This window comes from Scyliorhinus torazame, chromosome 19 (assembly GCF_047496885.1).
Source record: "Scyliorhinus torazame isolate Kashiwa2021f chromosome 19, sScyTor2.1, whole genome shotgun sequence".
Lineage (NCBI taxonomy): Eukaryota > Metazoa > Chordata > Chondrichthyes > Carcharhiniformes > Scyliorhinidae > Scyliorhinus > Scyliorhinus torazame.
Genome location: NC_092725.1, coordinates 112,541,865 through 112,558,414, shown reverse-complemented (window position 1 = coordinate 112,558,414; position 16,550 = coordinate 112,541,865). Strand labels below are relative to the sequence as shown.

The 16,550-nt window shown below is 44.9% G+C and overlaps 3 long non-coding RNA genes across 3 annotated transcripts in view; 1 reads left to right on the top strand and 2 right to left on the bottom strand.

Annotated features, from left to right (window-relative positions):
* LOC140396428 (uncharacterized) overlaps positions 1-10,913 on the bottom strand; it is a 166,123-nt gene extending 155,210 nt beyond the window's left edge. The window contains exons 1-2 of the long non-coding RNA XR_011936532.1: positions 10,870-10,913; positions 10,234-10,390 (exon numbers count right to left, since the gene is read on the bottom strand). This is a non-coding gene — a long non-coding RNA (uncharacterized lncRNA). The remainder of the gene's footprint in view (positions 1-10,233; positions 10,391-10,869) is intronic.
* LOC140396427 (uncharacterized) lies at positions 10,215-16,258 on the top strand. The gene is made up of 3 exons (XR_011936531.1): positions 10,215-10,410; positions 10,909-11,071; positions 16,072-16,258. It is a non-coding gene; the product is annotated as an uncharacterized lncRNA (long non-coding RNA).
* The window catches only part of LOC140396429 (uncharacterized), an 88,086-nt gene continuing 84,141 nt past the window's right edge, over positions 12,606-16,550 (bottom strand). Inside the window, exons 3-4 of the long non-coding RNA XR_011936533.1 lie at positions 15,710-15,784; positions 12,606-12,745 (exon numbers count right to left, since the gene is read on the bottom strand). This is a non-coding gene — a long non-coding RNA (uncharacterized lncRNA). The remainder of the gene's footprint in view (positions 12,746-15,709; positions 15,785-16,550) is intronic.

Here is a 16,550-nt window from a genome sequence, read left to right as displayed (position 1 = left end):
TGACCGACTCCTGTCCCTAAGACCCATATTCCTAAACTCCTGTAAGCTTCAGGTTTAGCATAAGTCTCTTTGAATCCTTTTGTAAAGTGAGCCAATATTTTTTTTTAAACTGCTGCTCGGAGAGCCTAGTAAAGACTCACCTTGTAGGCCAAATGGACCTCACTTTAGCTAGAAACTGGGGGATTGGCTACCTAGTATACATGCTAGTTGGCCTAGGAATCCCCTGATCCACCTATTCCTTCCCTCAACGTACTCCATCACCTTTTCAGCCAAGCAGGCCCTAGTGAAGGAGATAATGTTTGCACCAGTGTGTTCCAAACAAGGCCCTAATAAGTAACAGAAGATCCAGCAAATGTGGGTCCTGGCCTGCTTCAAATGCCATAGGCAAAATTCTTGCCCAGCTTACAGAAGGAGTGCACTGGACGGCCTGTGAAAATTTGGGCAAAAAAAGTATTCCCATGCTTTAATATTGCTGGTAAAATCTGACTTTGTTGGAGATACTGTGATCAACCTGTGACAGGTAATTACTAAATTAAATATTTTACAAACAAGGCCTAATGGGGGTAATTTGACATTTATGGTCAGATGAAAAGTGGGTGACATTGCTACCCAAATGGCATACAAGATCCATCCAATACAAATGTCATCCATTTGGCACCTTACCCGACTTTCTATTCCCAGTGTCAATAATGGCGCTTAATCGAATGTTAATTCTCCATCACCTGACTTTCACTAGGTGACAAAAGTTAAAATGACCCCAGATTTGAGCTGGTATAACATGCAGGGACAGGAAGATATTTTAGGAAAGCAGCATTGAGTTTAAAATAAACCTCTCCTGTGATTTGACATTGCTGACTTTACAAAACTCTAAAAATAATCAGATAATGTCCCTCATCCTCGGGGATTAAAGCTAGATTGTTGGAACATAAACTAAGCACTCATTTGTAAGGCATGCGTTGCTTGTACTGTTTGTGATGTTTATGACAGTCTAATTGCCTCAGTGTTTCTGATGTTGGTAAACTAAAGGAAGCATTTCCTGTCCAGGTTTTAGGCTTTGCTTTCAAGTAGATTTTATTTAGTAAAGAGACTGAGGAGGAAAAGGAGACTACACTGTGTTCACACCTCAGTTCAGCAAGGGACCGAACAATGATTGTGATAATTTAAAAATAACCTAATTATAAGTTTAGGCAATAGCCTGATGTCTTAGACTACAAGATGACTAAAATTGAAGCCAAAATATTAGACAGCCATAATAAACAGGGAATTCAGGAGAAATGTAATCCAGAGAATGGGTTAGGGGGAATGGTACATGGTGATAATGTTCTTCTTCTTTTAATTCTCTGCCCGAAGGAAGGTCCATAACCTGCAGCATGGGTAAGGCAAGGAGGCAGGTCCTGAATCCACCGCAGCAGTTTGGGGATCGAATCTCATGCTGTTGGAATCACTCCGATCAAGACCAGCCATCTAACCAACTGAGTCAACCAGCCAACTCCCTGCAAGGAGTTCGAGTTGCTGTGGCAACATCCACTTTTACATGCATGTTGTCTTCTGGAGGTTTGGATCACGATGGTAGAGGCTCCAATTTCTTTAGAATACATGACTGACCAGGAATCTCTCCTGCTCTGACCACTTACCATTGGTGTGTGTTGGAAGGAGTAACAAGTTCCTACTCGACCTGTTTGGCCACATTGTGAACCTAACTTTCTTGAGCATCAAGCCGTGAAGTGGGACTTAACTCAGAGCTTCTGGCTCAGAGGCAGGCATGCTACCCACTGTGCCATAAGAACTCCTCCGGTGGTAACTGGTCATCAATAGGCCTTGATGAATGTCCTAGAGTCGTGGAGTGGATTTTTACAATCTCATCATAGCAAGGGCTTGGCTGTTCAAAAGCCCATTGACTTCAGCGGGACTGCATAATGCTGCCGCTGGGAGGGTTTAAATCCCACTGCAACTGGCGGAATATAAATTCAATTAGTTAATGAATTGATCTTGAATAAAATGCTAGTCACATTAATAAATGGCCACGTCTGGATGGCATGTGACTCCAAACTCACAGCAAAGTGGCAGACTCTTAACTGCCCTCTGAAATGACCCAGCTAGCCACTCAACAGCAGGTGACTGACCAGCACCTACTCAAAAACAACCTGGGATTGAAAAATAAATGATGGCATTACCCACAACACCCACATCTCAAGAACAAATAAAACAACTTAATATCGCAAAGTGGAGTTAAGACAAACAACATAGGGGATTTAAGGGGAAGCTGGACATGAATTGGAGCTAGAAAGGAATGGAAGGTTATGCTGATAAGATTAGATGAAGAAGGGTGGGAGGACATTAATATGGGGCATAAACAGCAGCATGGACTTAAAAAGTCAGTTACTGAGAAAGATGGATTTGTTAGCATGCTAACGCAAGTTATAAATTTCCTTCTGAGTTATAGCTGGGAATAAAAGAACACCACTCACTTTGATTAATGCTGTTGATTTTGCAATTAAAATATATTCATATATTAAGGACATAAAAACCCCTTCTGCTCCCGATGGCCATTCATAGAATATAGCCATTGAACAGGAACGGAATAAGTTCATTGATTTGTGAAACATTCTCATTACAGCTTTTTTTGATGTTTCCTAGTGGGTTTGTAGAGATTAATGTGTTAGGTCCTTGGCTCACTGTCCGCTGATGTCATCACCCTGAGCCATTTCCTTGGCAGTTTTTGTCAGCTGATTGCCTTTGAACTGTAGGGGTCGGGAAGGTGGTAGGTTCCACATCCACCTCGTAGCCAGACAAGGAACTGAACCTTACCTGCTGATGTTATTCTAAACCACACACCAGTGAGCTAGCCAACTGAGTTAACCGGCCTCACTTTGCGTGGATCCACGGTAAAAAATATTTAGACTATGTTGTAATAAAAGTCCCGATATACATTACTTTGACATGACAAATCACCACAGGAGCTATGGCTAAAACCTCACCAGCTTGCTTCCCCAACTCCTTTGAGAATTACTGTTAAAAGAATTCCTTTTTCATCGGCTCTCTTTTTATTGTTCCTGCACTGCTGAAAGCTTGTAAATACTCCACTTAATTCCTGGTGAGTTAGCAGCCAATAATCGATTATTTTTGGGAGGAAGCATTTAAAAATGACTTAGTACCTAACGATTATCTCAGAGGACAATTGCACAATAAAAGTATCTTTGCAATAAGTAAAAGACACACAGAAAATTACGACAAAATAACCGAGCAGTAGAGAAAGCTTGTAAAAATGGGAGAATGATTGGCAGTGATGAAGGAATCCATACAAATCCTGTGCACAGTATGTGCTCCTTCATACAGAAAATGTAATCAGGAATTTTTACAGAGAAAATATTGAAGCAAAAAAAAATTTGAGTTTGCAAAATCAGAGCACTCAGGTTTTGCTGTCAAATAATGGTGAGACTAATAATATCGACAAATAATTAAACATGTTGTGGCAACTTCTGGTGAGAGCTGATGGCACAACTATATAGCAATAGAGAAATGTTACAACACCCTGGGTTAAGGTGCAGACAATTCAGCTTGACCTGACCCAGAGTTGCAGCACGATTGAATTAACCAATAATTCTTAGAAAAATACCCAAAGTCTTTGGCCCTTGGCTGCCCAGTAATTACAGTCACCAGGGGCGGGATTCTCCGACCCCCCGTCGGGTGGGAGAATCGGCGGGGGTCGGCGTGAATCCCGCCCCCGCCGTCCTCCCAATTCTCCCGCCCCCCAAAAGCCGGCCCGGCATGAGTCACGCCACCCGCCTCGGAGAATGCTGGGGTCTGGTGCAACTCAATGGGTGCCGGGGCCGCCCGAATTCTCTGGTCCGCGATGGGCCGAAGTCCCGCCCTCCTGTAGCCAGTCCCGCCGGCGTAAATTAGAGTAGGTCCACTGCCGGCAGGACCTGGCGGTGCGGGTGGGCTCCGGGGTTCCTGGAGGGTCGCGAGGGGATCTGGCCCCGGGAGGTGCCCCCACGGTGGACTGGCCCGCGGTTGGGGCCCACCGATCCGCGGGCAGGCCTGTACCATGGGGGCACTCTATTCCTCTGCATCTGCCACTGTCGTCCTCCGCAAAGGCCGATGGGGAGACGGACCCTTCCGCGCATGTGCGGGGATGACACCAGCACGCGCTGGCGCTCCCGCGCATGCGCCGACTCGCGCCGGCCAGCAGAGGGGGGGTTCTTCTCCGCGCAGGTCATGGCGGACCGTTACAGCGGCCGGCGTGGAGGGAAAGAGTGCCCCCACAGTACATGCCCGACGTGGATCGGTGGGCCCCGATCGTGGGCCAGGCGACCGTGGGGGCCCCCCCTGGGCCAGATCTCCACGAGGACTCCGCAGGCCGCCTGCAGAGCCAGGTCACCGAAAACGGGCGGCCACTCGGCCCATTGCAGGCCGGAGAATCGCTGGGAGGGCCGCCCCCACTGAAAAACCGGCGCCGGTGAATCCGGCAGCCGACGTCGGGGCAGCGGGGCGGGATTCACGCCGCCCCCCGACAATTGTCCGACCCGTAGGGGGATTGGAGAATCCCGCCCAATTACTTTTTACTTATAACAAGAACTATAATTAAATATGCAGCAATTGAACTGTTTAACTATTTTCTAATCCCTAATCCCCCACCTTAACTTGCCCCCACCCTCTATATACACACACACACAAGACAGACAAATACAGAGGGGAGAAGAATGGTGAAAACAATAAGTAAAAGTAAAACGGTTTGTTCCAGATGATTGTCTTTAACAGACTTTCCTTCAAAATAAGTTTCAGATCCAGGAGCGAAATTCTCCAGTATCGGCGCGATGTCCACTGACTGCCACCCAAAACGGCGCAAATCAGTCGGGCATCGCGCCGCCCCAAAGGTGCGGAATGCTCCGCATCTTGGGGGGTTGAGCCCCAACCTTAAAGGGCTAGGCCCGCGCCAGACGAATTTCCGCCCCGCCAGCTGGCGGAAAAGGCCTTTGGTGCCCCGCCAGCTGGCGCGGAAATGGCATCTCCATGCGGCGCATGCGCGGGAGCGTCAGCGGTTGCTGACGGCAATCCCGTGCATATGCAGTGGAGGGAGTCTCTTCCGCCTCCGCCATGGTGGAGACCGTGGCGAAGGCGGAAGGGAAAGAGTGCCCCCACGGCACAGGCCCGCCCACAGATCGGTGGGCCCCGATCGCGGGCCAGGCCACCGTGGGGGCACCCACCGGGGCCAGATCGCCCCGTGCCCCCCCCAGGACCCCGGAGCCCGCCCGCGCCGTCTTGTCCCGCCGGTAAGGTAGGTAGTTTAATCTACGACGGCGGGACAGGCATTTTAGCGGCAGGACTTCGGCCCATCCGGGCCGGAGAATCGCGGGGGGGGGGGGGGCCCACCAACCGGTGCGGCGCGATTCCCGCCCCCGCCGAATATCCGGTGGTGGAGAATTCGGCAAACAGCAGGGGCGGAATTCACGCCAGCCCCCAGCGATTCTCCGACCCGGCGGGGGGTCGGAGAATCTCGCCCCAGGTCTCTGTTTGCAACCTGGAATGGGTTTCACTGTCGACTCATTCAGTTCTTTGCAGTTTCAGAAATGCAGGAACTCACAGACTTTCTGGAGAGAGAGAGAGCGAGATAGAGAGAGAGAAGAAGAGCAGGTCCTTCCGCTGAGGGTCCAGGATTCAAAGCTCTGCTTTCCTTGGGTCTCTGGAAACATCCCACTCAGGCAGCATCCAATCACCACCTATGAGCGGGAAGATTACGGCCTTTTGGCCACCAGCCAACCAATCGAGCTGACTCCCACCCAATCTCTATCTCTCGAGTGCCGAGAAGTCTGGGTCTTGCTGTCAAAAGTTAACAGCACCATATACTATGTTGCAACATCTTGAATTCCTCATTCTGTCTGCTGCTTAATTTAAAGACACATGTCCATTATGCATCCATTGATCAAAAATGATAACAGAATGAATAAAGAAAGGGTAAGTAGGGGAATCAACAGGAAATACCCTTACACAACGTCTGCACACTGAGTTGTGCTACTTTCTTTGCAAAATGGCATCTTGTACCAATGACGTGTGTTATATGGCATGAAATAGTTGTATTTGGATACTAGAAGCAATCTAAACTTAATACAGAAAGTTAATTCCCGTTATTTCAATCAGAATTACCTCATTAACGATGTGATTACCGTTAATTACCCCAATCAACCGCTCTGGCACTGAAAGTTAACTAATAGAAGTGTGGAGTCTCGGGCGGGATTCTCTAATCCCACGCAGAATGTTCACGCTGTCGTAAACGCCGTCACGTTTTACGACGGTGTGAACCAGTCGAGCCCGAGGACTAATTCTGGCCCCTACAGAACCCTTCAACGCCGAGTTCCCGCCGGCTGAGAGCAAGTGTGGACTGCGCCGGCGGGACTCAGCTTTTCACGACGGCCGCGTAGAGAATCGGCGGGACGGCCGCGTAGAGTGGCTCCTGACCGGCAATGCGTCAACCACACCGGCACCAATGCCGCCGATTCTCCACTCTGCGGAGAATAGCGTGCCGGCGTCGGGGCGGAGTGGCGCGATTCGCGCCGGTCGCCGGGATTCTCCGGTCCGGCCCCGGGCTGAGAGATTCCCGCCCCTCACTCCTTAAGGTATTAATTGCTGTTGGAATTCTTGAAATTATATATATTAAATTTTAAACTTTTTTTTGCATTTCCTGTCTTTTTTCTCTCTGTTAATTTGCTTTCAATGCCTGATGTTGAATTACTCACTCTAATTTAAACCACTCTTCAATCTGATTATTTAAGGAGACACAAAGTTGCTTGCCCACACCACTCAGATCCCACGTGCTCCGTTTCCCACACCAAACTGCTTTCAGCTCACATTTTCAGCAACGAACCACACAACAAAAATGTAAAATCCGAACGAGGCAGGGCAAGTTTAACGAGCTGCAAACATGTGCTACTGCTGCAAATTATGGACCATTATATCCGTTTAAATAAACCAAAAACGGAAGCAATAGGTTGTTAAGATGATAACAAGTGAGCTTCAATGTGCGTTGCCCACAGAACTCTCAGCCAATTTGTGATGGCAAGCCTTTGCCTTTGCAGGCTGTCAACAAAGTGCAATAACAAAGTGACAAGGACAGTTGGTTTTTGGAAACAGAAAATTGTAAAGCAGCACGGCTCAGAAAATAGTCTGTTGAAACAAGACAAGTCACTGAAGTGGAAAAGTGAAGCATCTTCTTTAGTCTTGTCACCTTCTGTGAGGACACATTGTGCCAAATGAACTAATGAACATGATCACAACCGTGGCTGCTCACTGTGAAATTAACAGCTTAATGGTTTGTGTCAAACTTTGCCTCCCCAAATTGCTGCACCTTCAGAGAACTTTCAAAAAATCTAAGTGCAGCATCGTGGTGCAGTGGTTAGCACTTCTGCCTGACGGCGCTGAGGAGCCAAGTTCGATCTCGGCCACAGGTCACTGTCCATGTGGAGTTTGCACATTGTCTGCGTGGGTCTCACCCACACAACCCAATTGCTAAATTGCCCCTTAATTGGAATTTTAAAAAAAATCTTTCATGGAATGTGGCAAGGCAGCATTTATTGCAAATCTGAATTGCCCTTGAACTGGGTGGCTCGGTAAGCTATTTCTCAGAGTAGTTGAGAGCCAACCTCGTTGCTGTGGGTCTGGAGTCAATTGTAGGCCAGACCAGGTAAGGATGGCGGATTTCCTTCCCTGAAGGAAAGTAGTGAACCAGATGACTTTTTAGAACAATAAATAATAGTTTTCATGTTTTTATATTCCAAAATAATTAATTGCATTAAAATTCTACCAGTTGCTTTGCCCTCAATCCATTTGCCTGGGTTTCTGGAGTGTTAGTTCATGGACATTATCGCTATGCTGCCATTGTGCTACATGGTGTTTAAAGAAGCTCAGGTTCAAAAGGCATGAATATCCACTCTCAGTTACAAGCAGATACTGCTGTTTAATTCCAAAGGTTGCACTACTGGACAAGTACATGCAGGGCAATGGGATCTGCTCCCACTGAATGTTTACAGGATTAACTGATGCCAGTGAATCCAAGATGCAATGTCAGGCAGACTGGAATTTCTAACATTTTCCTAAACACAGCCTCCATTCAAAGTCAGTTCACAAGATATGCAATGGAATCCTGGAATCACACCAGTACCTAATTAATACTTCTCAGAGTTGAGCACACTATGAAATGCATGAGAGCCAAATTTGTTGCAAAATGCGTATTTATTACAGCTCCTGGGCCTAGTTAGCCTGAGCATAAGATCATAAGAAATAGGAACAGGAGTAGGTCATTCGGCCCCTTGAACCTGCCCTGCAGTCAGTAAGACCATGGCTGTTCTTAACTCCACATCCTGCCTACTCTCTATAATCCTTGACTGATCGATTCTCGTGTGTATCAAACACCTATCTAACTCCGCCTTGAAACTATTAAACAACCCAGTCTCCACTGCTCTCTGTGGAACAGAATTCCAAAGACTAGTGGCCCTTTGAGAGTAGAAATCCCTCCTCTTCCCACCTTAAATGGAAGATTCCTTACTTAAAACTATGTCCTCTAAATCTGGATTCCCCCATGAGAGGAAACATCCACCTGGTCAATCCACCTCAGAATCTTATAGGTTTCTTCTCATCACTTCTCATTCTTCTAACCTCCAATGTGTGTACGTCCATCCAGATCAACACAGGATTCAGCCTATGTTGATCTGCTTCCATTGCAAATACACCCCTCCTTCAGCAAGGAGACCATGGTGCTCTAGGTTCAGTCCTCCCAATGTCAAGTATAACAAGCATGTTTATACTCAAACCCCTGAGTAGTAAAGACCAATGTTCCTTTTCCCTTCCTAATTACTCGCTGTACCGCATTCTAACCTTTTGTAATTGTACAAGGACACCCAAATCCCTCCATACAGCAGCATTCTGCACTCTCTCCATTTGAATAATATTCTGCCTTTCTATCCTTCCTGCCAAAGATGACAACATTTTCCCACAATATACTCTATCCTCCAAATGTTTTCCCACTCACTTAACCTATTTATATCACTTTTCAGAATCTTTGTATCCCCTTCACAGCTTGTATTTCTATCTATGTACCATCAGCTAATTTGTCTACAATACAGTCGGTTCTTTCATCCAAGTCATTAATATAGGTCATAAATAGTTGAGACCACAGTACTGATTGCTGTGGAACTCCACTTGTAGTTTGCCAACCTGAAAATACCCCATTTATCCTGGCTCCCTGCTTCCTGTTAGTTTGCCAATCCCCTATCCATGCTAAAATATCACTCCAACATCACAAACTCTTATTTTGTGCAGCAGTCTTTTATGTGGCACCTTTCGATGCCTTTTGGATATCCAAATGCACCACATCTATTGGTTCCCCATTATCCACCCTGCGTGTTACATCCTAAAATAACTTTACTAAATTTGTCAAAACACGATTTCCATTTTATAAAGCCACATTGACTCTCTCTGATTGTATTATGATTTTCTAAATGTCCTGCTGCTTTTTTTAATAATGGATTCTAGCATTTTCCAAATTACAGATATTAGTCCAACTCGCCTATAGTTTTATGCTTTCTGTTTCCCTCTTTTCTTGGATTGTGGTGTTACATCTGTGATTTTTCAATCCGCTCATGCCTTTCCAGAGTCTAGGGAATTTTGGAAGATTCCAACCAATGCATCCACCATCTCGGCAATCGTTTCCTTCAAGAGCTTAGGATGCAGGCCTTCAGGTTCAGCTTTTGGTCCCATTAGCTTTTCTAGTACTTTTTTCTTCAGTGATTATGATTGTTTTAAGTTCCTCTAAATTTTTGCATCATGCCCTTGCTTTCCTATAATTCTTGGGATGCATTTTCCGTCTTCCACTGTGCAGACAGATACAAAATACTTGTTCAAAGTCATTGCCGTTCCCTTGTGTCCTATTATAAATTCCCCAGTCTCACATCATGCTCATTTGCATTACACTCTTCCCTTATTACACACTTTTAGAAGCTTTTACTGACTGTTTTGATATTTCTTGTTCGTTTTTTTCTCATACTGCAATTTCTCCCTCCTGCTGATCGTTGCAACACTGTTTTTCTTTACTTTAAAATTTACACCATCCCTATCTTCCTTGGTTAGTCACAGATGGTGCATCCTTCTCATAAAGTTTTTCTTTGTCACTGAGATATTTCTTTGTTGAGAACTACAAAACCTTCTCCTTAAATGTTTACTACCTCTTCTCCATCATCTTACCATTTAAACTCTTTGCCCATCCCTCTTTAGCTATATCCATCTTCACAGCTGTCGCAGGAAACTAAGCTGAGAGTAACTCATCACAGCTCTACATCAGAAAGGGATTTGAGAAGGCGCTTGGTCGATAAGAGCGCACGGTAGGTGAGGGAGTCATTGCCTGAGTGAGACAGAGACTGAGTGAGTATATTTCAGAATTTGGTTCAAAGTTTCACTTTGGTGCAGCAGAAGACGCAGGCAAATCAGTAACTGGTATTATTAGAAACTGTAATGGTTAACAGTATTATAAGAACTATATTGTTCTATCAGTATTGTAAAATTTACTGGTTGTGCCAAAACCCACTTTGAGGTCTAGGCTGTATTGATTATAAATTAATTAATTGGTCATTATTAATTAATTAACATGTATTGGAGATGATGTGTAGCGATTGCAGAAGGTGGGAGCTTCTAGATACAGATGTGATCCAGGATAAACACATCTGCAGTAAATGTTTGTGGCTACATTAACTTTAGCTCAGAGTTATTGAGCTGGAGGTTGAGCTGCAGACACTCTGACATGTCAGAGAAGACCAAAGTTGCCTGGAAACATTGGCCCATAACTTCAGGCCACTGATTTTAAAAGAGAAATCTGTCACTTACCTGCTGCTGATGAGACAAACCTTTCTTTCCCTTTGGCAGCCTGGGGCCTCCAGTGCCCTGGTCTGCACAGTCTCCAGCGTGGCGCAGGAGGAGTGCAGCTCCACCCTCTTATGATGTGGCCTGCTTGGGAACGCCTATTGAGGGCAGGCAGTTTAAGAATATATTTGGATAGAAAACGACAGGCTTAACAAGTATTTTAAAAGTAAGTATACATTTTCTAATAGTTTTTTTCTGCTCTTTATTTTAAACAGGCATTAATGTTGTTGTTTCTTTTAAAGCATTTCTATTTTTCTTATGATTAAAGGTGATTATTTATAAATGAACACAGGTTTGGTTGTTTGTTTTAATCTGTGAGACTATTTAAATCTGCACGATATTATTATATAACTTTACATGTGGCATCATTAAAAATATTTGTATGTTTTAATTTAGATCATGATCATAAGATTTTAAAAGAGCCGCAGGGCTTGTTGCTGTCACTGTCCTTGTGACATTATTTTTTTTGATTCATGTTTATAGAATCGCTGCAGTGCAGAGGAAAGCCATTCAACCCATCACGCCTGCACTGACACCCCAAAAGAACACCCTACCCTGACCACACCCCTTTCCTATCGCCGTAACCCCACCTAATGTTTGGACACTAAAGGGCAATTTAGCAAGGCCAATCCACTTACCCTGCACATCTTTGGATTGTGGGAGGAAAGCGAAGCACCCAGAGAAAATGGTGGCAGCACGATGGCACAGTGGTTAGCACTGCTGCCCCACAGCACCAGGGAGCCGGGTTCAACTCAGGTCTTGGGTGTCTGTCTGTGTGGACGTTGTATGTTCTCCAGTGTCTGCGTGGCTTTCCTCTAGGTGCTCTGTTTCCTCCCGCAGTCCAAAATTCTGCAGGTTAGGTGCATTGGCCATGCTAAGTTTCCCCTTAGTATCCAGGGATGTACAGGTTAGGTTTTGCAGTTAGAGTGGACACTGGTAAGGTATTCTTTCAGAGGGCCGGTGCAGAATTGATGGGCTGAATGCCCTCCTTCTGTGCTGTAGGAATTCTATGATTCTATTCCATGGTTCTAGAAAACCCATGCAGACACAGGGAGAATGTGCAAACACCACACAGTCACCCAAAGTTTTAATTAAAAACGGGGTCCCTGGTGTTGTGAGGCAGCAGTGCTAACTAATGTGCCACCATGTTGCCCATGTTAAATATTTTCTGCCTTGTTTACTGCAATTATCTAATTCATTTATAATTATCTCATAATTAAATGTTGTTCCTGATGTTTCAGTAAGACATTTGTAGAAGCTTGTAAAGTTTGTAAAACATTTATTAACAAGAATAATTTTATAAATAAAAAACTTTGAAACCAGTCAACATTTAACTTAACGTTTAACATTATCAGCTGAAAAATGACATAAAACGACCTCAACTTTTACAAATTTCCTGCAATAATATATATTTTCTCACTTAAACATAATTTGTTCATCTATTTGTGAAGGGGAGAGAGGGAACAGGGGAAGGAGAGAAGAGGGGGGAAGGGGAGAAGAAGGGAGAGGGGGAAGGGGAGAAGGGTAGGAAGAAAGTGGGGGAAGGGGATAAAGGACAGGGAGGGATGGGGAATGGGGAGGAAGGGAAGGGGAGGGATGGAAGAAGGGGAAGGGGCGAAGGTAGGGAGGGAAGGAGAGGGAGGGCAGGTGGAAGGGGAGGGAGGGAAGAGGGGAGGGGATGGTTTTGACATATCAATTAATCACGTTAATTGACAAGCTCAACATCCAAAAGTAGCAGCTGCTGAAGCGCAGTGTCCTGGCAAACATTTCCTCTGACATCATTTCGGGATGCGCTTTGGCAGTACACTGTTGTGGGTGGGTGATTAATTCTCTGCAGCACCTGTCAGAGAGATAGGTCAAATTAGCTTTCAGAAGACTTACATATATCAACGAAGGCATTACACTTTGAAGTGATCACTGAGGCTTCTAAGGGAGAACATTACATCAGGGAAACCCGTAAACAACTCAGCTTAAAATACATTGGAAAATCCAAATAGCATGCTAACATCAGTGTCCCTGAAGGCATCAATAACACCAGTATCAAGGCCATGATCATCCAAAACCAACTCCACTGGGCCGCTCACATGCTCAGGATGTCAGAGTCCTGACTGCCAAAGCAAATTTTCTTCACTCAGCTCAAGGAAGGATCCCGAACAAGAGGACAAAAGAAGCTCTTCAAAGACACCATCAAGGCTTACCTCAAGAAATGGAACATAGATGTCAATGCCTTGGAGCCATTTGTTCAGAAAAGACCTACTTGGAGAAACCTTTTGATTGAAGGGTCACCCAAGAATACCCATTGGCAAGAGGAGGCCTGGAAAAGGAGCCTGAGGAAGGATTCCCCGCTACTTAGTGCCCAAGGACCGATCCCATCTTTTGAAAACTTCTGCCAAGTGAGTGATTGAAAATGCTGCTCTAGGATTGGGCTCATTAGTCACGCAAGAACCCACAGAACCCGTGACATGTAACACGGAGTATCTGTGGGCAATCAAACCCGTTAGCGAGTAATCACCGCATTCTATCCATTATAGTTGCTTTAATGGCGTTAACATCCTCATGATAAACCAAAGTTTAAAAAACAAAAATATATCTTCCTTTCATTTTATTTGCATTTTAATCATATTTATGAATGCTAAACACAAATAATATAAAACACTGAACTACCAAAAAATTGTCTCCCAATGTCTCCTGCCTCTGCAAGGCCGGAAATCTTCCATATAAATAAAAAGGTGTTAAAAACTCAGCAGAAATTTGGGTAAGTGGTCCAATTTAGCGCTGCAGCTGGAATTTTCATTCAGTAGCTCCAGTGCAGGGTTTCAAGCTGTCGAAAAAAATCAGCCGGGAGTTTGAACGGCGCACGCTTCTAGCGCGCATGCCTAAACGGCCAGACTTCTGGGTCGCCACACCACGCATGTGCGGCGCACCAGCGATTTAAGTCACTGGCCGGAGAGGAAGTTATGGGCCAATGAGCCATCCCTGTCTGAATTCACCCTGCTGGAGAATTGGCTGGACAAGACCTTTTAATATACATCAATGGCATGTTACAGAAGAGTTTCAGGAGTATAGCATCCACCGTGGATTTTAAATGCCACAATCGAACTGACAGGAGAACTATAAAGGTTATAAATTACAATGACTGTAAGTAAACTGCAATTTTCAGCACTGCCTGGGAAACCCATTATTGAAATACTAATGGCAGCATCAACTTCATGCTACCATTGTAGGTACAGCCAAAAGTAAATACAACGACCAGCTGCTTTGCAAATTTCCCTTTGTGTAAGCTGGGTTAAAAGTCAGTCTCCTATTAATATTCTGAAATGCTCCACTTAGTGTGAATTAGCCTAGTATTCAAAATTACTGCAGGTCTTATGGTCTTATTCGAGGTCTTCACGGAATTTGATAATATTTCCGTGATTGCTGAGAGGGACGTCGGTTCCACAGTCTCAGGAAGATAAATGGACATTTTAGTAATGCTGGCTAACTTGCCCTGCCATCAGATTTTAATGAATATCTAGCAGAAACGTAACCATCTGAACGTTATTGTTTTATTCATCTAAAGTGGCACAGATATAAATATTCCCTTTCAGTTACGACTGATTATCTGTCAAGAAATATAATATAATGAACTGAACCAGATTGGAACCTCAAGGTCAGGTTCAAGTCTCCCAAAGTATTTGGCGTTTGATGAAATATCTTGACCTGATTTCGCATTATTGAAGCTGTTATACAACATGGTCAGTCCATGCTTTTCTCCACTTTTCAGTTTTAAGAAATAATGGACTACATTTGATATAAATGCCATGCATCCGATTAAATTTCCTGAGGAAAAATATAGCTTGCATTTATATTGTGCTTTGGATGATCAGCAGCTTTTTCCCAGGGTGGAAGAGTCAATTACGAGGGGACATAGTTAAGGTGTGAAGGGCATTGTTTAGAGGAGATGTGCGAGGGAGGTTTTTTACACAAAGGGTAGTGGTGCCTGGAACTGGGGGCTGGAGGAGGTGGTGGAAGCAGGTACAATAGTAATGTTTAAGGGGCGCCGTGACAAATATTTGAATGGGATGGGAATAGAGGGATACGGACCCCGGAAGTGTCTCAGGTTTTAGGTTAGCCAGGCAGCATGGTCGGCGCAGGCTTGGAGGGCTGACGGACCTGTTCCTGCGCTGTACTTTCTTTGTTCTTTGTTTTCATGACTTAAAATTAGAGCGAAGTCATTCAGCAAAGGTGTCAGTACTTCTTCACATAAAGATTTATGATGATCTGGAATTTCCGTCCTGTGTCCTCAACTCCAAATAAAAGCTGGTGTTATCAGGCCAATTTAAATACAAAAATCTAAATTGAGATGGATACATTTGTATCAGGCAAGAACTGAAGCAGGTAAATGGTATCGAGATACAGGTCAACTGTGACCCAATTGAATGGCAGAACGGGCTAGAGGGGCTGAGCGGCCTACCGTTTTCCTATGTCCTGATCGACTGGAGGGTGCCTCATTTTAATATCTCACCCAAAAGATCCCATACCCTCAGCAGCTCACCCTCAATACAGCACTGAAGGGTCTGAAATCCTCCCTCAAGTTCTGGAGTGGACTTGGAACTCAGAAACTTCAGAGACAAGCTAACATTTTATGACCCACTAACAACATGGCCTGTGAAGCAGTGGTGCGCACCAATGGTGGATGATGTCCCTCACCGCTGGCAGGTACTTGAAAAATGTACTTACTCAACTGACTCCTCTTCAGAAGCCACATATGTCAAGGATTCTCCATCCTATGAATCTATTGTATAAAAATAATGATCTAGCCTACCTTTTTATAAGATCTTGAGGGAACTTGGTCGGGTAGATTCTCAGAAGATGCTTCCTCTTGTAGGACAGGCTAAAACTAGAGGACATAGATTAAGAATTAAGAATCTATCTTTTAAGACAGAAATGATCTTTTAAGACAGAGATGATCTTTTAAGACAGGGTCTGGTTTAGCACAGGGCTAATTAGCTGGCTTTTAAAGCAGACCAAGGCAGACCAGCAGCACGGTTCAATTCCCGTACCAGCCTCCCCGAACAGGCGCTGGAATGTGGTGACTAGGGGATTTTCACAGTAACTTCATTTAAAACCTTCTTGTGACAATAAGTGATATTTATTTCATTTCATTTTATTTTCATTTCATTTCAGATGAGGGCGACATGGTGGCACAGAGGTTAGCACTGCTGCCTCACAAAGCCAGGGACCCGGGTTCAATTCTGACCTTAGGTGACTGTCTGTGTAGTTTGCACTTTGTCCCCGTGTCTGCACGGGCTTCCTCCGGGTGCTCTGGTTTCGTCCCACAAACGTGCAGGTTAGGTGGATTGGCCGTGCTACATTTCCCCTTAGTGTTCAAAAAGATTTGGTTTGGGTGCGGTTACGGGGATGGGCAGGGGGTGGTGGGTCGGCTGCTCTTTCAGAGGGTTGGTGCAGACCCGATAGGCCAAATAGCCTCCTTCAGCACTGCAGGGATGCTATGATTCAAATTGTTTTCTCCCATTATTGTATAAATCTGTTCCCAGGAAGGAATGCATGCTGGGTCTTTAATTTTACTTAAGGTTGAGATAGACAGATTTTTAACAAACAAGGGAGTCAAGGATTATGGGTACAGGCAGGAAAGCGGACTTGAG